General features: G+C 43.4%; 1 protein-coding gene across 1 annotated transcript in view; it reads left to right on the top strand.

The window, feature by feature from the left end:
- The first annotated feature begins 3,232 nt into the window (after nucleotides 1-3,232).
- Nucleotides 3,233-22,563, top strand: part of clcn4 (chloride channel, voltage-sensitive 4) — a 63,138-nt gene continuing 43,807 nt past the window's right edge. Inside the window, exon 1 of the mRNA XM_048602939.1 lies at nucleotides 3,233-3,783. The gene's annotated coding sequence lies outside the window, so the exon portion shown is untranslated. The remainder of the gene's footprint in view (nucleotides 3,784-22,563) is intronic.

Below are 22,563 nucleotides of genomic sequence, written 5' to 3'. Positions count from 1 at the left end.
TGGCGATGAATCACTGAAACAGCTACACAGCGATATCAACAAGTTTCATCCCACCATTAGACTTACCATGGACTACTGTTTAAAATCAGTCTCATTCTTGGACACACACATCTCCATCAGGGACGGACACCTCAATACCTCAATCTATCGCAAGCCTATGGATAATCTCACGATGCTGCACTTCTCTAGCTTCTACCCGAAACATGTTAAAACAGCCATCCTCTACAGACAAGCCCTACGCATACACAGGATCTGTTTGGATGAGGAGGAATGCGACGGACACCAGAAGGTGTTGAAGGATGCCCTCATAGGAACAGGATACGATGCTCAACTCATTGATTGCCAGTTCCCACGTGCCACAGTGAAAAACCGTAATGACCTCCTCAGAGTTTGGACATGGGATATGATTTATAGGGTGCCCTTCATCGTCCAGGACTTCCTGGACGCGGAGAAGCTATGCCATGTTCTTCACAGCCTTCAACACATTATCGATGACAATGAGCACCTCGCCAAGGTCTTCCCCACGTATGCACTTCTTGCCTTCAAACAACCACCAAACCTTAAACAGACCATTGTTCGCAGCAAACTACTCAGCCTTCAGGACAATATCAACCACAACACTATACAACCCTGCCATTGTAACCTCTGCAAGACATGTCAGATCTTCGACATGGACACTACCATCACACGTGGGAATATCACCCACCACATGCACGGCAGATACTCATGTGACTCGGCCAACGTTGAGTGTCTCATGCGCTGCAGGCAAGGATGCCCTGACGCATGGTATTTTGGTGAAACCATGCAGATGAATGGACACCGCAAAACAGGGATGTTCCCTCCCAGTGGGGGAACACTACAGCAGTCAAGGACATTCGGCCTCGGATCTTCGAGTAAACGTTCTCCAAGGCGGACTTCAGGATACACAACAACGCAGAGTCGCTGAGCAGAGGCTGATGGCCAAGTTCCGTATCCATGAGGATGGCCTCAACTGGGATCTTTGGTTCATGTCGCACTACAAGTGACCCCACTACACTATACACTCTCATACAGACACACACACACATGCACACACACGCAGGCACACACACATATAAGTCTATGGGGTGAATTTGCATTTGCATATTTATATTTGCAGATACATTCTATTTTGTTCAAAAACCACACAATTTGTAGACAGTCAGTCAATGTGGCATTTTATAAATTCCTAATTTAGAAATAAAACCAGTCTGACTCCAAGTCGAAACACAAACAGATTCTAAACAGAGCCTCACACCTAACATGCAATGTCTGACCTGAAATGTCACGTCTTCGTTGATAAAACCTTTACTTATCTCTGGGCACAAATTCGGGGATTTGCATATTAATGAATCGAAACCTGCATCTCCTTTCTGACTGATGAAAGATTTACCAGCATCTTAGGTTTGTTTAATTTGCATCAATGTATGACCCTTTGATCTTTTACTTGTAAATTCTGTTGTCTTTTTGCTTCCTTTCTCACAAGCACCTGAAGAAGGAGAGACTCCGAAAGCTTGTGTTTTCAAATAAACCTGTTGGACTACAACCTGGTGTCATGTGGTTTTTGACCTTGTCCATCCACCTCTGTCCAACTCCGGCACTTCCACATCATTGTAGGGAATGAGGAGTCAAATGTTGGCCAACTCACCTTAGCTCTTTCTGCCCTTTTATGGGCTATTTTCTCCCGTATGGAGCAAAAGCAAAGGATTGAGTGAGATGAAAGTGTCTGGCACAACTTATAGTGTTGGTGAAGATGGGGGAAAGGTGGGAAGGTGGCCCGAGTGAATGAGTAGGCAGTACAGAGGGTGCGCAGGGTTTGTCGTGTGGGGCAGTTGAGTGGGTAAGAGTGAGTGAAGGAAGATGGTACATGTGACAGTGAGAGTGGTAGAGGTGGGTACAGAGGTAGAGATAGAGTGAGTGTGAGATGTATTGGAGAGAAGATGGTGGCACTTATTGTGGCAAACCAGAGAAGGTCATTGACCTTTTATCTACACCACTGGGGGGTCTTTCAGAAAACAGACTGCACTGACCCTTGGACCTGATCGGCAGGGTTTGGTGTTATGAGCTCCTGTGCCAGTCATGGGGAAGAAGATTTCCCTCCTCTATACCACCCTATTCACCAGGACCTCCAGGTCCCTGTCCACAAAATGGGTTCCAATTAGCCCTTCGCTGCCATGTCTGGGGCAAATGTCATAAACCACGAAGGGCAGCTGCGGAGTGATGGTGTTTGACTGGGTGCACAAGGGCCTTTTAAAGATGGCACCGGTGCCAGGGATGCCAGTGAGTCGCGGGATATCCCGGCAGTGCTGAACACTTCCAGCTACGGTCAGTGGAAGAATCGGGCTCGCAGTGAACAAGAAGGGCACTGTAGAGGTGTGATAGGTTCAAGGCTACCCTCCAAGAAACACTACAAAAAAAAAGGACAATTTTAAAAAATATGGTCAGATTTAGCCCCTTATTTTATGCTCCTTAGGGTGGCACGGTGGCTCAGTGGTTAGCACTGCTGCCTCACAGCGCCAGGGACCCGGGTTCGATTCCACGCTTGGGCGACTGCCTCTGTGGAGTTTGCACATTCTCTGTGTCAATGTGGGTTTCCTCCCACAATCCAAAGATGTGCACGTTAGGTGGATTGGCCATGCTATGTTGCCCATTGTGTCCAGGGGTGTGCAGACTAGGTGGGTTAACCATGGGAAATGCAGGGTTACAGCAATAGGGTGGGTTTGGGTGGAATGCTCTTCAGAGGGTCAGTGCAGGCTCAGTGGCGAATGAGCTCTCTCTGTGCTGTAGGGATTCTATGTCACAACCTGCCTATTTATCTGTTTTCACACAATCTGCGTCTTCTTTTAAAAACAGGACTCTGATACATTTTCAATGTAAATTGTCAAAAGGATTTGGGTTTAGCAATTCGCTGGCTAAATAGAGATGCTTCCAGGGTTTGCATGTCTTTTATATTCAGTGACCTTTTGGCAAACTGAATTGCCAACAGCATTTGCTACACACAGTGTGTCCAAAGGGGCAATGAAGTCCTGATTTATGCACAATTGTCATGTGATCCTAACTCTTTCCTGTTGGTGACATCAGTGTTTTTTTTTCTCTCTCTCTCAGCTGTTCCCTGGACAGGATGGTAGCAGAAAGCAGTAGGCTGCTGTAGATTGTGTGAGCACGCAGGTAGGGAGGGATTGGCAGCACAGGCTACTACAGGAAACCGGTCAAAATGAATGGCGTTTTACTGAGGCCGCTGACTAAAATCCATTGACTGATCTGGGAATGCTGATGGAGATGGAGCATCTGTAACCTGCAATGTGTAGGCAGCAAAGGCTGTACAACAGCAATTAATCCTTGTACCAGTGTGGGCCTGCCCTGTAGAAATAGTCTGCAATGCTGAGGATGGAGAGGGGTTAGAAAAGGAAACGAAGCAACGACACAATCTGTCTCAAGGGCCATTGTGTGATTTTTTTTTTTGCTCCCCCTCCTCTGTCTCATCTTTGCAGCGAAGTGACAATTGTTTAGCGTTCGGTGGAGGTGAAATTAAAGCGATAAACAGCGCTCGGCTACGCACCGGGAGGAGCTACCCACTGAATAATTCACCGTCTTCTTGGGGAATGGGAAGAAAAGCGAGCCCATGGAAATATATCTGCTGGATCCAGATTTACTGATGACCACCTCTTAACCTACAGTCCCTGCTCAGTTCAAAAGGATTTGAAACCCTTAAACTGAATTTGCAATTTATTTTCTCTGAAGGACAACCCGTTTGTTTTGAGAAAGGTAAGCCTGGGACAGTGCAGTTTTCTTGTGGCAAATCAAACGTTGTCTTTTTATTTTTTAATAACAGAATGCTAATTGTTGTAGCTGCTGCGTGATAGCCTGTCAGCCAGTGTCCTCAGAGCCTGTCCCCAACATAGACTCCCCTACAGTGTGGAAATCGGCCATTCGGCCCATCAAATCCACACTAACCCTCTTAAAAAGCATCCTACCCAGAGCTACCGCCTCCCCTAGCCCTGTAACCTTGCCTTTACTAATGCTAACCCACCTAGTCTGAGCATCCCCTGATACTATGAGGAATTTAGCATGGCCAGTCCACCCAACCTGCTCGTAAGAGTCACACAGCGCAGAACTGGAGCTCCCGGAGGAACCCCATGGCAGACGCGGGGAGAATGTACAATCTCCACATAAACAGTCGCCCAATGGTTGAGTCCCTGGCACTGTGAGGCAGTAGTGCTAACCACTGAGCCACCATGCTGCCCCTAACGATGGAAAGACATTGACTTTCACCCTCTTAGTAACACTGTTTTGAGAACAGGGCGTCCCTATCTTCTGAAAAGCACCCTGCTTCTGTATTCCCAGGGCTCATCTTGACACCTCTTTAATAGGGGTAGTGATTTTGTCTTTTCCAGTAGCTAATTATTGACTCTCTGTCCCTGTGTGGCTGCTGTCATAACCAATGTTGGTTGCTCTGGAAACGGTTACCGTGGGAATTTTATGAACTCTACCCAGAGTTAAAGCTTCCCCAAAATTTCTTTCTGCAAAGGTGCTCAGCTTCACCTCAAAGTCAGCAATCCGACACCTGATATGTCCAACGAGTCCACGCTACTGATCCACATTCTCCAGAATGGTGAACTCTATCACCAAAATTCAAGTCAAAGGAAGCTGGAGTCAGACTATACCCAGCTCTGGTCAGACGCCATCTCACAAACTGTGCCTGCTTCCAGTAACACAAACATCAGAGCAGCGGAAGATGGAGCCTTGAGCTTGGTTTCCCTCGTAGTATATTCTTGATGGGCCAAAGGGCCACTTCTGTACTGTACAAACCTCTGATTGTCACAGATCATAATTGTGAGGAAAGTTTGTAGGGACAAGCACAGAAAAGTCTGGAACTGACCCTCAGTGGGTCTGGCAGTATCTGTGCAGAAAGAAACAGCGTTAACACTTAAGACCAAAGGCCTTTCAACAGCCCAGTTCTGATGAAAGGTCATTGACCTGAAATGTTAACTCTGTTGCTTTCTCTCCACAGATGCTGCCTGATCTGCTGAGTATTTCAGCTTTTTCTGTTTTTACTTCAGATTTCTGCAGTATTTTGGTTTTGTGAAGACTTAGAGGGGCCTTGGTCATCTCACTGTGAAAGAGGAGACTGAGAGATGAGATTACAGATGGATGTCAAATTGTATCTGCTATGGAAAATGTTAATAGTGTCAAGTGACTTGTGGGCACAGGAAAAGGAGATTAAGGCCCAAAGTGGAAAAAGCTACATCTTGCCTGTTAAGAAAGAGGTTCTTCTTCCATCAGAGGTGAACCAAGGTTTGGAAGGAACTTCCAGGCAAAGTGGTGCAAATGGAAATCTTTAATCATTTAATCAGTGTTTGCGTGAGACTGGGACGGATGGATATATCATGATGGGTTACCTAAATCTCACATCATTCACCGTCATGTGTCCGGGTTCATTTTTCCATTGCATTTATTACATACGGACAATAAATAAATGTAATAATGAAATAGAGTTCAAAAGAAGTTGACATGGGTGGTACCGTGGATAAGCCCACTTCAGTGATGAGAACAGATTGGAGAGGGTGGGACTGGTTTCTAGGGAGAGGAGAAGGCCCGGGAGCATTGACAGAGGTTTTCAAAACAATGAGAGGTCTGGACAGAGCAGATTGGGAAAAATTATCTTCACACATGAAAGGATTGAGAACCAGATGGCACAGCTTTAAAGAGTTGCAAAATAAGAAATGTGAAGTAAAAACTTTTTCACACTGGGCTTTAGATATTTGAGCGACAGTTCTAAGGCAGCTGGAGTCATTTGGAGAGGTAGGGGTCCCTTTTGAGAAACCCCAGTATCTGATCAGGAGACACTGGAATCTCTTTAGATTGTTGAAGTAGACACAACTGTGTGTAAGAATGGGTTCAGTGTATCTGTTAAGGCATTCAAATCTCCAAGCTATTCCGTTACTTTGGGAAAAAAAGAGAGCTTGCAATTATTCCGAAGTTGTTGGTTGACATGAGACAAGATTCTCACCTAGAGAGCAGTGAGAGGACTAATAGCATCAGTCACGATCTTATTGACTGATGGAACAGGCACGAAGAGGTGAAGCATGGAATGCCTACACTGTGGAAGCAGGCCATTCAGCCCATTGAATCCACAGCGACCCTCCAGAGAGCATCCCACCCAGACCCGCCCCACCCCTGCATTTCCCTATAACCCACCTAGTGTGCCCTGGACACTGGGCAATTTAGTACGACCAGTCCACCTCATCTGCACATCTTTGGACTGTGGGAGTAAACCGGAGCACCCGGAGGAAACCCACACAGACACGGGGAATGTGCAAACTCCACATAGACAGTTGTCTGAAGGCGGTATCAAATCCGGGTCCCTGGCATTGTGAGACAGCAGTACGAGCCACTGAGCCACCCTGTTCGAACTGTCTGCTCCTAGTTCATGCGTTCAGATTAACATCAGCTCAGATCGTAACAATGTTAACTTTATATTCACTACCTGACTGGAAAACAAAGAACAAAGAAAATTACAGCACAGGAACTGGCCCTTCGGCTCTCCAAGCCTGCGCCGATCCAGATCCTCTATCTAAACCTGTCACCTATTTTTCAAGGATCTGTATCCCTCTGCTCCCTGCCCATTCATGTATCTGTCTAAATACATCATAAATGACGCTATCGTGCCCGCCTCTACCACCTCCGCTGGCAACGCGTTCCAGGCACCCACCACCCCCTCCGTAAAGAACTTTCCACGCATATCTCCCTTAAACTTTTCCCCTCTCACCTTGAATCGTGACCCCTAGTAATTGAGTCCCCCACTCTGGGAAAAAGCTTCTTGCTATCCACCCTGTCTATACCTCCCATGATTTTGTAGACCTCAATCAGGTCCCCCCTCAACCTCCGTCTTTCTAATGTAAAATAATCCTAATCTACTCAACCTCTCTTCATAGCTAGAATGGATTTTCAAAATCCAAATATACTGCAACCGCCTTACCTACATCTATATTCTAGTTACAACCTTAAAAGGAACGACAGATTTGTCTAGTACAATTCCCATTCATAAACCTGTGTTGACTGTGCAAGGCCTCCAAGATATTTTCATTGATGCTCATCTTCGCCATTGCTAATGGTACTGCTTACAGTGTGCACTGTGCAGACTCCATCTCGCCTTGGCCAAAAATCACAATCAGGATCCTGGAACCTGCATTAACGACTTGAAGAGTGCTGCATTAACAAAGTAAAACAAAAAGTTTATAATTTTAGGCTAATTTTGGTTTTGATATTATGTTAAAGTGTGTAAACTGCAGTTAGATTCACCGCCACTGAAAGCAGTCACATGCCGCAACATTAAACAGGATTTGAGAATGAGAAAGATTACAGTAAAGCAGACAAAGCCCATTGTGTGAATGACCAGTAATCACACATTCTGACAAAATAGGTTTGTGATGTTTGCTGTTTTCGTTGTGGTCAGACTTCCATCTGTTTTTGCTGCAAGTTTATATCTTCCTCGTTTGCTTCTTAAAAGCTATCTTGCCTCTTATTTTGTTCCAATATCATGCAGTGTGATTAATCTGAAAATTGAGATCAATCAGTTGGCAGGATGATGCATAATAAAAGCAGAAAATGCTGGAGAAACTCAGCAGGTCTGGCAGCATCCATGGAGGATCAGAACTGGAAAACATTGGAGAGACAACGGGTTTTGATCTAGTGCAGAGACAGGGAAGGTGGAAAGGGAAGAAAAGAACCAAAGGAAATGTCTGTGATAGGATGGAAGGCAGGAGAAATTCACTGCAAAAAGGAAGGACGATAATGGAATCAGAAAATAAATTTTTGGACAATGTTATCGAGCTGAGGCATAACTGTGATGAATTGAATCACCACCAAAAATTGCTTCAAAATGGGAGCAGTGGTTCTGATCTGAAATTGTTGGGCCCAGTGTTGATTTGATTTGATTTGATTTATTATTGTCACATTCACCTAGGTACAGTGAAAAGTTTTGTGTGTGGTACAGGCAGATCATTACAAAGTGCATTAGGGTAATAGAACAGAGCAAGGAATAAGCTGTTATGGCTGCAGAGAAAGTGCACAAAGGTCAATATCAATATAAAATTTGAAATCTGAGAGGTACATTCAGAAGTCTAATAGCAGTGGGGAAGAAGCTGTTCTTGAATCTGTTGGTACATGTGTTTAAGTTTTAGTATCTTCCAGAAGGCTGTAAAGTGCCCCTAATTGCAAACAGAGGTGCTGTTCATCCAGCACGTTGTTGGAGTAGTGTAGGAGCATGCAGAGCTCAGGATGGCAGCAGAGGAAGATATTAAAATGATAGACCAGTGCAAGCTTAGCATCACACTTGCAAACAGACAGTCAGTGTTCTTTGCCTGATCTGCTTAGGCAATGCCATATTATCACCAGAAAAGCCAATGTGGATATGTCAATATGGTATGATCTACCTGTACTGCACACAAAACTTTTCACTGTACCTAGGTACATGTGACAATAATAAATCAAATCAAATCAACACTGGGCCCAACAATCTTGCATTAAGCCACTTTAGCTAACTTTGACTGGATCCCTCACTGACAGCTGATACACCTTGCCTGCACATTGCTGACCTCTTTGTCAGCTCTTCTCCCCAGGGTGAAGAAATCATCCCTAGCAGTCTGAACAAAGACAGACCACGACAAAACAATGAATATGGGTGTGAAAAGAGGTTTGCTTTCCAATGTCATCTCCCAAATTGAATGCACTTTGAAGGATTTGCTTAAATTCCAGGTAATTGCTCCTAAATCAAACGTGGATTATTTGATGCTGTAACACTGGAAGTGTCATTATGTCAGACATAATGACTGTTTTCAAGCACTGTAATAAATCTTGTGAAGTATGATAACTGAATGGCTGTGTCTTCTCATATTCCCAGAGAGTGTTGCTGACTAACAGTAGAAGCCCTTCAGGGGGTTTACACCCATGTATATGGGTCCCAAGGTGACAGATGTGGTCAGTAAAAGTATTAGGGGACACCTTTTAGAAAGAACGGTGTTGCTTTCTGTGAGTTCAGAGTTATCGTGGCCATTTAGCATATCCCTGCTTGAAATCTTTATTGGCTGCGTTTCAGCGGAAACATTAACAAAAGACACGTCTGTTGCATAGCAACATGAAAAATATCATCCCTTGCTGCAGTCATTTGGCAAAAGTTGTGTTTGGGTGCATCTTTGATAATATTGCAATTAGGCAGGCGTGGTTAAAGGGACACTGCATTAGAGTGAGGAAGCTTTGTTTAATGGTCTCTGACGGCTTAGAATTTCTACAACAAGGACTTGTATTTATGTAGCACTCCAGTGTAGGTAAACATCCTATTGCATTTGACAGGAGGGTAAACTGATATAAAATTGATAGTGAGTCACATTATGAACAGTGACTGGAAACTTTATCGAACAGGTAGGTTTTAAGGTGTGTCTTAAAGGAAGAGAAGGTGTGAGGTTTAGGGAGGGAATTCCAGAGCTTGTGGCTCCGGAAGTTGAAGACTTGGCTGCCAGTGGTAAAATGATGGAAGCTGTGAATGCACCAAGAGGCCAGAATAGGGGGGAACTGGAGGATCTCAGGGCTGCAGGAGGGAAGGTTAGAGTGACATTCAAATACCAATGGGAGACTTTTAGATTCAAGGCATTTGTGATTGCATCTTTAATTACTTTCAGTCACTAGCAGGCAGACACAGAGATGTGCTTGGGGTTTAATCAGTTTTAATACCTGGGCCTGAAGATATATTGGTACCAGCATCCAGGAACATTCATGACAGTGAGGCAAGTATTATCAGTGTTATCTCTCACAAGATTGAGGTGTTTTATCGTGCAGCATGTTACTGATGGTGGAAGGACTGCACCTTGAGCCGAAAACTGCTTCTGCATTTTATTTAGCACCTTTCGTGATTTGAGGATATCCCAAAACACTTTATGATCAATGAAGTACCTTTGGTGTATTCACTGTTATAATGTAGGAAAAATGGAACTATTTGCATTGAACAAGATCATGCAACCGAATAGGATAGGATTTAGATAATTATATTAGATTAGTTATTAAATAAATTATTTCTGATACTTTTCAGCTGTAAATATTAACCAGGACATTGTGGAAAGCTTACGTATGCTTCTTCAAAGGAGAATGGGGTTTTGGTTTAAAGTGTCACTGAAAAGGCAGTACCATGGCCAGTGCTGCACTCCTGCTGTGCTGCATTAGGGGTGCCAGCCTAGATTCTGCCCTCAGGTTTTAAGAACTTCCTGAATCAGACTCCAGAGGGACAACCACTGCTGCCAGGGTTCTGTCAAGTCTTAAACAAAAACAAAAAGAACCTTCCTTCCGATAAAGGATAGGACTCAAAATGTGAACTTATGCTGTTTCCAGCATTGTAGGTTCCTTCTTTCAGAATTCCAACATTTTCAGTATTTCTCTCTCTCTCTCCCTTCCTCTCTTTGTGTCTGGATTCCCTTCATATGGCAGGAATTTACCATTCCCACAAATTCCCAAATACGTGCAAGAACCAATCAAAAGTGGTGAATCGCTTACAGTTTCATAGTATTTACAACATACAAACAGTCCATTCTACCCATCTGGTCCGTGCCAGTCTTAGGGCTGACATAAACTTCCTCTCATTCCTCCCTGTAAACCGATAAGTCTAATCTTCACCATCTTTCCAGTGTTTGTGCAACGTCTCCTTATATTTCATCTATATGTTCGTCACCTCTTTGCTGTAGTTTTCTCACAATTTAACTGAGTAGACAGCTTTCCAAATTCCCCGTTAGGTTCATCCGTGACTCTTATATTTATCATCTGTAGTTTGGCTGAAGTCAGGTCCAGTTTTAGCTGAGATTGGAATTCAAACCCAGATGGAAGGAACATGACTGTCAGTTTCAGTAGCCTTGTCTTCCTTCCCCCACCATGGGCTGCGGACATTTTTCACCCATCAGTAATTGCCCTTGAAATGAGTAGATTGTAGGCCATTTCGGAGGGTATTTAATAGTCAACTACATTGCTGTGGCTCCGCAGTCACCTGTAGGCCAGGCAAGTTAAGGATGGCAGATTTCCTTCAGTAAAGGACATTAGTGTAACCAGGTGGGTCCTTACAATAATTGATTATGGCTTCATTGAACCATTACTGAGACCAGTCTTCATGAAGTTTTTTAATTCAATCAAAAATTGAATGTATTATTTAATCTAAATTCTTGTTCGGAATCGAACCCGTGCCCTATTATTAGCCTGGGATCCCTGGATTACTAATGCAGTCTGATGGCTCTTTACTGCAGAACCCTCTGGTACAGATGGTACTTGAATGCAGGGCTTCTGGCCAAGAGGTAGGGACACTAGCACTGCCTTAATAGCTTTTGCAACCTGTTCAGCCATACTTGGATCACAGCTCTGGAGTAGCTGGGACTTGAACCTAGACCTTTTAACTCAGAGGGAGGGATGCTACCACTGCACCACAAGAGCCCTTCCACAGTCTGATCTAGCAATTATACCCTGATTGTCCTCACGTTGTTTTGAGCACGTTGCTGAGTGTCATTGAGCATATCCACTCTGACTGGCTTATGGCTGAAGTCTATAATTAGACTTTGTGGTTTGAAAATGAAAACAGCTCCACAGACTTAACAACTGTCACGACTCACTAGGTTACAAGAAAACAGTCAGCAAGTTTCTGTGCTGAATAAGGAATTAACTATTTTGCAAATAATTTCTCTTTAGCAAAGGGTAATTAAAAAATATGAATTGCCAATTTATAATTCCCTGTAACTCAAATCCTACGGCTTCTTAAACTCCCCTTTCACATACACACAGACAGACAGGGACAGTCAAACAAGTCATGGATATCAAGGGTGGGAAATACAACAAAAACAGGGAAGCTGTTTGATGGCACCAGTCTGGATGACAGGTTTCCATGTTTTCTTTCTCTCCCATCCAATTCTTTGATATTGACACAAAGTTGTTTGCACACTGACGTCATACAGGACTGAACAAACTTTCAGGATCAGATTGGTTCCCTACCTCTGAGCCAGAAGTCCCAGGTTCAAGTCCCACCTGTTCAGAGGTACGTAATAACATCTCTGAATGGCTTTGTTAGGAACTATTCAGATCCGGGTATGCAGGGTGAAATCTTGATCAACTCTAGGACGTTTCAACTTTACTGAGAGCTGTCGCTCTCTCTCTCTGAGGAAATGAATTCACAGGTAGAAGCGATAAAGATCCATGAGTGACAGCTCTTTTATTGTTTGCGTTTATGCCCACATCCATGAGTTGGGATTCAAGACAGACTGTTTGATGAAGAGACAAGGTTGAGAACTGTCTTCAGGCTAAGGATTCTGTAAATTAGTGTTTATTGTATGTTGTTACAAAGCTGTGTAGAGTGTGTGGTTTCTTTAAGACATAAAGTGTTTTTCCAAGTCTAGAGATTTATACAGAAAAAAATTGTATCTGTATGTTGCTAAAGATGTACAGCCACTTCTGAGGTTGAAACATATATCAACTGGCTGTGTGATTGGAAACCTTAGGCTTGTTTTGACGTTTTAGCAACTAGCTGGAATCAGCCAATTAATTTAAACCAAGCACTTAGCGATTGAAGGCCAATTGAATTTAAGTCTGATGGTTTTGACAACCTCAGACCAATGCTAGAGTAAGAAAATTGATATGTCATCCAAGGCACATAAGGAGAGGGTTTTTGAAAACCGGTGTGAGAGCGAACCACCATCTGAAAAATAAGCATTTAGCTCCCACAAGAAATTGCTAAGCTCTCTAAGAAAGCACCATCTATTGATAAAAGGTATCATGGCACTTCTAGCTAAGAGTCTTCACAGAGAAAACATCTCTGACAGCAAGAGCAGCAGAAGAAAGGCGTTTATGACTTGAGAACAGCAGAAGAAAGGTATTTATAACTGTAGAGACATTGGAGAAACCAGAACATTCCAGAAGACACAATCTGTGTGTACTTAGAGAGACTAAGTTTTAATTTATTCTCTTTTCTTACTACTTGGGTTATATAAGTGGGACTTGTGTTTTTTGGAATAGCATACCAATAGAATTTTGTTCAGTTAGGGAATAGTTAGGAGTTAGGAGGGAATTGTTTGGTTTGTTAGTAGTTCTGTTAATTTGTTCAATGTTAGGGTTAAATAAATAAATTGTTACTTGTTACTTATAAAGTGAATCTCAGGGATTTTCTTTCATTTAACCTCCCTTTTCTGTAACAATGTTAAAACTAATACTACAAAACATGGTAATCAGAGGTTATCCAGACTGTAATCTTACCATTACATCTTTGAAATACTGTCCCATACACTCACTGTGTAATGCTAGTTGGTCTATTCCACATGCTTCTCTTTGTGTTTCGAGCATTCTATCTTCAAACTTTGCCCGGACTTTGGAGACAGCAAGAATTGCAGATGTTGGAGTCAGAGTCGATTTGGCATGGAGCTGGAGGAACACAGTAGGTCAGGCAGCATCAGAGGAGAAGGAGAGTCAACGTTTTGGGTCTGGACCCTTCATCAGAACTGGTTGACTCTCCTGCTCCCTTGATGCTGCCTGACCTACTGTGCTCCTCCAGCTCCACGCTGTATTGACTCTGCCCTGGCTTTACTATTTATGCCCAGTGAGGAGCAGCCCCATGACATCATCACAAAGTTTCTCCAGGGTCCTAAAGCCCTTACACAAAAGCAGGCAATAAGGTTCGCCTTCTCTCCTGAGTAAACATGCTGTCATCCATCATTCCCATAGAAAGATATTGAGAAAATTACAGTGATGAGGAAAATCCCTGTACTTCTCCTGACAACACAGAACTGGCTGAGTCCAACTGTAATTGATGGTAGCTTCTGAGTTTTTGACTGGAGCCCATAACTCTGTTTAGGTGCAGAGATAAAACAGCATTCCTTGGCTGTTGAAGAGAGTCCATCACTGGTTACCATTCAGAAAGTGGTAGTAAGTCTCTTTTGTGAACCATCACATCTTGAACTGTGCAGTTAGGAAGGGGCTGTCATGAATTTGACAGCAACAGTGGAGGGATTGTGGCCTAATTCCTGGCCTGGAGAGTGTGGCTTGGAGGGAAACTGGCAGTTGCCAGGTTTTCCATATGTCTGCTAGGCACATTCTTGTAGTTTGGAAGGTGCTGTTAAAGGAAGTTGCTGCAGTGCATCTTTCAGAATGCTGTCACTACGCACTGGTGGGGAAAGGAGTGAATGTGTGAGGTGTTGGACGGGGGTGTCCATCAATGAATCAGCTTTCTCCTGGATGGTGTTGAACTACTTGAGTGTTCTCGCAGGTGAACTCATCCAGACAAGTAGAGAGTATTCCATCATACTCCTGAACTGAACTTTGTAGGTGGTGGGAAAGCTTTGGAAGGCGGGTGAGAATTGTAGCCCTTGAACTCTTCGTATAGCCACTGTATTTAAAATGGCTGGTTCAGTTCCATTTCTGATTAAACGGTAACCCCCCACCACAGGATCTTGATAGTGGGGAACTTGGTGATGAAAATGCCATTGAATGTTGGGGTTGAGGTGGGAGGAGAATGTTAGATTCTGTCTTGTAGGAGATGGCCCTTGCCTGGCATTTATGCAGCACGAATGTTACTTGCCACTTGTCAGCCCAAACTTGGATGTTGTCCAGGTCTTGCTGCATTCGAGCATGGACTGCATCAGTACCTGAGGAGTCACGAATGGTGCTGAACATTGTGCAATCATTGACAAACATCCCATTTCTGACCATATGATGGAGGGTAGGTCATTGATGAAGCAACTGAAAATGGTTGAGCCTAGGACACTACCCTGAGGAACCCTTGTCCAGGACACTCACAACTACCATTAAACAACAACAGGCATCTTTCTTGATGTTAAGTATGATTCCAGCTGCTATTGAGTATTTCCCCAGATTCTCATTGATTTCTGTTTTGCAAGGTCCTTAATGCCACCTTCGTACAAATGCTAGTTTAATGCCAAGGGTACTCACTCTCATTTCAGCTGTTTTGTCCATGATTGGACCAAAGCTATATTGATGTCAAGTGCCAAGGAGCCCCAACAGAAACAAACTGAGCATTGGTGTCATTATATGTGACATGTTGCATGCTTAAAAATGCTATATAAATGGAAAGTTGCTGTTAAGCCACAGGAGCAGCAAGAGGAAGACCTGAATAAACACAGGGTCTCAAATTACCAGCAGTCGATATACTAAGCAATGCTGGCGATGGGAATGCTTCTTTCATCTGACTTTACAAAACTGAAGGGTGATCAAATGATAATGGGATTCAATTGGATAGATATGGAGAAACTATTTCCTTTAGTATGCTATTCCAGAACAGAACAAAAAATGCACAATGCACAGTCATTTAGAATTAAATTCAGCTAGTGCTTGTTCACATGATATGTAAGAAAGGTTGTGGACGCTGTCAGTTGAAATTTTCAAGATTGAGGTGTGTAGAATTGAGATATGGGACAAGGCAATGAGGAATATGCGGTCATACAGCATGGAAACAGATTCTTCGGTCCAACTAGTCCATGCTGATCATGTTCCCAAACTTAACTAGTGCCACTTGCCTATGGTTGGCCCATATCACTCCAAATTTTTCCTATTCATGTACTTATCCAAATTTGTTTTAAACTTTGTAACAGTACCCGCATCCACCACTTTCTCTGGCAGTTCATTCCACACACGAACGACTCTGTGTTAAAAAAAGTTGCCCCTCATGTCCTTTTTAAATCTTTCTCCTCTCACCTTAAAAATATGCACCTAGTTTTGAACTCCCAAACTTAAGGAAAAAACCTTTGCTATTCACCTTATCTATGCCCCTCATGATTTTATAAACCTCCAGAAGGTCACCCTACAATCACCTATGCTCCAGTGAAAATAAGTCTCAATCTTTCCAGTCTATTTCTATATCTCAAACTCCAATTCCCGGCACTATTGTGGTAAATCTTTTCTGAACCCTCTCCAGTTTAATAATATCCTTCCTATAACAAGGTGACCAGAACTCCAGAAGAGGCCTCACCAACCTACTGTACAACCTCAACATGACTCCTATATTCAAAGGCCTGAGCAATGAAGGGAAGTGTGCTAAATGCCTTCTTAACCACCGTCTACCTGTGATGCAAATTTCAAAGACTTACAAACCCCAACCCCTAGGTCTCTCTGTTCTGCAATACTACCCAAGGCCCTACTTTTAATTGTACAAGTCCTGCACTTGCTTGTTTTACCAAAATGCAATAACTCACTTTATCCAAATTAAACTCCATCTGCCACCCCTCAGCCCATTGACCCAATTGATTGACATCTCTTTATAATCTTCTTCACTGTACACTATGCCACCAATTTTGGTGTCATCCACAAACTTACTAACCGTGCCTTCTATATTCTTATCTAAATCGTTGATATAAATGAGAAACAAAAGTGGATCCAGTATCAAGACTGGCTAATGTAGTTAGGATACAAACCAGTCATGATCTGATTAAATGATAGAACAATCTGGATGGGTTGAATGGCCTCCTCTTATTCCTATATTCCCTGTTGTGTAATGTTGCCTGATCAGATAGAAACTATGTACTCGGTGCTCTATAAACAGTGTCTGATACTGCTGAACTACCTTCCATTTCATAGTCTAAGAGTTCTGCATTCTGAGACAAAGTACGAAGACCTGGGCTAGTGCAGGCACACTTGTCAGCTTTGCCAGATGACCCCGGACTTTCTCGGGATTACAGGACGTTGCTGTGTGCAACCAGCTGGAAAATAAATCAGTGTAACAGACCCCCAGGAGCCTGTCAACCAAAATGGCCAAATTTATCGAATGATACCCAAATGACAAAATTGCCAGAAAGATTCCAGTTCTTTGCAACTTTCATGAAACAGAAGTGATATATATTTATCATGAATGAACAGGCCGGTCGTGATCAGTCTGAACAATAAATTAGACATGGAATAGGAAATACCATAAAAACTGTCTTGAATGCCTATGTGGTCCCACTGCCAGGTGCACAGTTCATCTAAGGATAGGAAGGGAACCCTCAGCTGCATACCTTTATCATCAATATGCTTTGAGAAGATATTTACACTTACTTCAATGTTAGCTGCCAATTTATTCTTAGACTTTCTCTTTGTTCCTCGTTTCTTGTTCCTTTCTCCCCTAACTTTCTATCCAGTCTGGTTCTCCTCTGTGATAACAAGGTGTAGAGCTGGATGAACACAGCAGGCCAAGCAGCATCAGAGGAGCAGGAAAGCTAACGTTTCGGGTCGAGACCCTTCTTCAGAAATAGATTCTGGTCCTCCTCTCTCTTGTCAAGCTGGGATCTGTCATACTCCCTGCTTTTCGACTTGGATTATGCAGAAGTAGCAATAGACGTTTCTTTCTTTCCTAGACAGTGGAAAGTCTCTGGAATGCATTATGGTATAAGCGATTTCTCTGCATGTCTTCCAAAGCGAGCTGGCCTGTTTCTCAACTGATGTGGATTGGTAGAAAGAAAGGAATTGCCCAAAGTCTTCTCTCTCCTTTATGGGCACTGAGTTTTAAAAATCTTTTTCTCTTTTAACTCTGCCAGGAGACAATGTGGCGGGGAATGGATTTGGAATATGTTAGTCACAGTGCAAACATGGAACAGGCTTGATGGAACAGCTATTACAATCTTGGCTGAGACCACTAACATTTTAAACAAAAAGAAATTCAAATTCCCAGTTATTAATCGAAAAAGACCATGCAGCAAGATTCCATGTTGTGGATAAAACCTCCTACCTGTTGGCACAAATCTCAAAACAGAACAAGTCTGACTAACTTAACACTGCATCTCATTAGGCCAGAGATAGTAGGAACTGCAGATGCTGTTGAAAGGTTGTTGCTGTTGCTCATGAAGGGTCTAGGCCCGAAACGTCAGCCTTTTTGCTCCTATGATGCTGCTTGGCTTGCTGTGTTCATCCAGCTCGGCACCTTGTTATCTCATTAGGCCTCCTGTTTCAACCAGCAGTCTAAACAGAACACCCCAGATTGACTTTTAATTTCAGCTGAGAATCCATTATGTTCGTGGATTCATTCAGCTGTCAAATTACATTAGTTGTGTGAGTGGACTTTCAGTTCAATTGCAACTGAACCAAGGTATGTCACAGATCCCAGGAATTCACTTGATTCTCCTTAGTTTCAATGCTATTTCCTATATCGCAAAAGGGTTTCCTGAATACTCTCCCTCTAGCATCGAGCTAGACAAACTGTACTTCACTATCTCTAAGATGTGGATTTCTCCAGCCTGTGCCTAGGCCTAATTTGCATCTTTCCACTGTAAGTCCAAATCAGAAACACCCCTGGTTCCTGAGCACCTCGCTAGCCCTGTCCTGGTTACTGGCAGATTCTCTCTCTGCCCGTTTCATCCTGCTGCAGACACAGACTGGCTCACATACTCCCAAATGTTACATTGGTCTACCTGAACAAAAAAATCTTCCTACCCTAGACACCATCTCCACAGCAACATGACATACGGCATGTTTCCAGATAGAAACTCCAATTAATTATCTTTAACTTTAAACCTACCCTTGGTTACCTGTTGCCTGCAAATCTTCTGGGGAAATTACATGAATAATTTAAATTTTCTCCTGAGTCCTTACAGACAGACTGTCTCCTCAAGAGATAGTTAACGAGGCTTTTGTTATTTAACTTGTAACATCATGGATTCACTGTCATATCACAGGAAGACCCAGTTTCTGTAATCATTCCAGCCCCTCAGAAAAGGCATTCTTTCATTTGCCCTACAATTTAGAAGTTGCAATTTCCAAAGTCAAAATAACTTTGTGATGTACACATTTATAACTCGGCCATAATCTGTGTGTGTTCATTTGATCCCTGCTGAGAGATTCTGTCAAGTATGATTGAAATGATTCAATCAATTCAACAAAGCAGAGACCTCTTTCTTCCTAAAGTTTGTGCCTTACCAAAGCCACAGACTTTGTTCTATTACAATGTACAGACAGGCAGGTTCTGCCTTGTCTTGCTTAGAGCCTGTGTCCAACTGCATGGGGTGCCTTCCACTGTCTGCTGACATTTCTTTCAAAAGAAATGTACCTGTTGGGTGATTGACCATTTTGCACCGTGTGTTTTAACCTGCAACACAGTTTACTGGCCCCCAACTAGTACACAGCAAACTTGAAGGAGTGATTGTGAAATGGCTGAAGGAAAGAATTGAATCTAACACTTTCACAAGCGCAGGATGTTTCGAGCCTTTCACAGGCCATGAAGTATTTTTTGAAAGGTCGTTCCTGTTGCAATGTCTAAGGAATTGATGATACAGTAAACTCCACTGACCAGTCCAGCTGCACATTCCTCATAGCAGCATTCCTGTTCTTTTAAATTCACTCATGGGATGTGGGTGCCCCCGACTAGGCCAGCATTTATTGCCCATCCCTAATTGCCCGGAGGGAAGTTCAGAGTCACCCACATTGCTGTGGGTCTGGAGTCACATGTAGGCCACACCAGGTAAGGATGGCAGTTTCCTTCCCTAAAGGACATTAGTGAACCGGATGGGTTTTTCCGACAATCGATAACGGTTTCACAGTCATCATTAGACTCTTAATTCCAGATTCCTTGTTGAATTCAAATTCCACCATCTGCCATGGCAGGATTTGAACCCGGGTCCCCAGAACAGTAGCTGAGTTTCTGCCCCATATTTGAAGCACTTTCAAGGGTTTAGCTGACCTTCCACAAGCGGGAACTCCTCCAGAAGCTGGGTTCAATCTGTGCAATCTTCCCAAAGGGGCACATTTAATTCCAAAACCACCTCCACCTGGATTTTATGCTCAGGCCCATGGAGTACAATTTGAAACTACAACTTTTGGATCCGGAGGGGAACAGAACCACAGCTGACTGAACAGGTGCTGAGGGGAACTCAGTCAGACAGAAGGTGAGCGAGTTAAAGGCTGGGGGATAACCTATCATTTGCGTGGTGCAGCTTCTGAGAGCATAAAGACAATTTCAACCATCGGCAAAAGAATGGGGAGGTGTGAAAAATATTGGCCTTAAACGTTGGTGGTTAAAAATTATCATGAGGCCTTCGAAGGTGTCGATTAATTTAATGTAATTGAGATGGCACCATAAAGGTCCACTCGGTTGATTCCTAGGATAAGATAACAGTTTATGAGGAAAGATCGAGTGGAATGGGCCTGCATTCTCTGAAGTTGACCGAGAGGAGATCTCATTGAACTGTATAACATTCTTCAAGGACCTGGCCGGATGGATGTTAACAGGACGTTTGGCCATCCAGATCGTTAGAGCACGGTATCAGAATAGGGAGTCGGCCGTTTAAGAGTAAACTGAGGAGAAATCATTTGGTTTGAGATGGTTTTGAGCTTCAGGAATTCCCTAGTCCAGAGAGCTGTGGATGCTTGGTCAGTAAGCGTATTTCAGACCCGGGATCGGTAGAGTTGTGGGTACGAAGGGTATGAGAATAAGGCATGAAAGTGAAGTAGAAGATCGCCATGATCTTACTGAATGACAGAAGAGGCTTGAAGGACAGAGTGGCCTGTTCCTGCTCTTTTTTCTTACATTATGATAACCTGGAATTTGGGTTTGCTGTGGATGCAGACAATAAAGAGGTGTGCGAACAATTTGGCAATTGCACAAACAGTTTCATTATTGCACTGGCTTGCCAGTTTAAGAGATTGAAATCCCTTATTTATAGTCTGATACAGACCTGTCTAGACGCTGCTTAAGATTTGTCTAGGGCAGAGGTCATTTCTTACAGTTTGTTGCTAAACCACGAACGTGCCTGATGAGGACACATGTTGCTTGTCCGCAGGATAATATATAGGGAGTAACAAAGGTGCTGGTGTGAGGAGAAATTAAATCTTGAGTGATGCCAAAGTTTGTGAGCCAGATCATTGCATTTTAACATGTCTTCTCCTGAAATAGAGACTGCCTTCGCTTAACAACAATACCAGCAATGGTGCAATCTCCAGGGGTCACTCAGCCCTCATGAAAAAGGGGCATAGATCCTTTGTTGATGCATTGTAGAATGCTTGGAGGGCGTTTTAAAAAACAGCTTTGGTTTTTAACTTCGGTTTCCAACTCCTGCAATTTTTTTGTTTGCTTTTCTGTAATTTAACCACAGACTGCTGCCAGCACACAGTACTTTAGATCTTTTAATATTTCTGGCTTATTGAGGTGGAAGATATTTTTAGCAGTTGCACAAGTCAGGAGTGTGATAGAATACTGCCCACTTACCCGGATGAGTGCAGCCCCAACAACACTCAAGAAACTTGATGCCATCTAGGACAATGCATCCAGCTTGACTGGCACCATGCTCACCACCATAATCATTGGTAGCAGTGTACACCATCTCTAGTTTGTACTGCAGTAACTCACTAAGGCTCATTCAATAAGGAAGGGGCATGAATAAAATTTAAACTCAAGAAAAATGTAATGCAAACACAAACTGCCGTGGAGAAGGAAATGCCAAAGTCCAAAGACCTAGAGCACAGTCAGGAAGAAATTGCCTGGTTCAGAGATCCAGGACACTGGGAGAAAAGGAAATATCAGTTTCTCCCAGACAGCTGTCTGACACTGTCAGGAATAGAGCTCAAGTCACAGTCTTCAACACAGACTGCACCATTCTTCCGGCACTGGGAAGAATGTGGTCAGGGAGAACACTGAAACGTTGGGAAGAGACTTTGGGGTGAGAAGGGGTAATAAAAATGTGTCTCTTACACAAATATCCATGTATTCATAATGGAAGAAAAACTTATTGGGGAATGTTGTTTAAGGGTATAGGAGTTTGAAAGGATTATTACTGAAGGGTTCCTTAAGCACCAGCCACTCTGATGGGCTACAATGGGGGGGGCAGTCGGAGTCATCCTCATGATCTCTGTAACAATGTTTATCATATTGATGTAGCTTGTGTTTTGTCCCTAAATTACAATAAACTACATCTCGTTTAAAATAAGTGATCTCTTATTAGACTGCAAAGTAATTTCTCTCAATAACACTAGGTCCCATGAATCTCTATTGGGAGAAAGGACAGTTGCAGTAAATCTACCAGGTAGCTCATCCAACGTGATGAGCAGCGACGTGGATTCGTCTTACAACGTTCCAGACCCACAGCCTTCCACAGAACCTTGTGTGTGTGTGTGTGTGTGTCTCTCTCTCTCTCACTCACTCACTCTCGCACAAACGCACACTCTCACGTGCACACTCTCGCACGCGCACACTCTTTTTCTCTTGCACGTGCAAACAGTCTCTCTCATGCATGTGCCTACAGTCTCTCTCTCTCACACGTGCATACAGCCTCTCTCTCCCACGTGCACACAGTCTCTCTCTCGCATGTGTATACAGTCTCTCTCTCCCACGTGCATACAGTCTCTCTCTCGCATGTGCATACAGTCTCTCTCTCTCCCACGTGCATACAGTCTCTCTCTCCCGCGTGCATACAGTCTCTCTCTCTCCCACGTGCATACAGTCTCTGTCTCGCATGTGCATACAGTCTCTCTCTCTCCCAGCTGCATACAGTCTCTCTCTCTCCCACGTGCATATAGTCTCTCTCTCTCCCACGTGCATACAGCCTCTCTCTCCCACGTGCA

Source organism: Rhincodon typus, chromosome 11 (genome assembly GCF_021869965.1).
Source record: "Rhincodon typus isolate 14 chromosome 11, sRhiTyp1.1, whole genome shotgun sequence".
Lineage (NCBI taxonomy): Eukaryota > Metazoa > Chordata > Chondrichthyes > Orectolobiformes > Rhincodontidae > Rhincodon > Rhincodon typus.
Note: the sequence above shows the minus strand (reverse complement) of the source record. Positions and strands in the feature narration are given on the sequence as shown.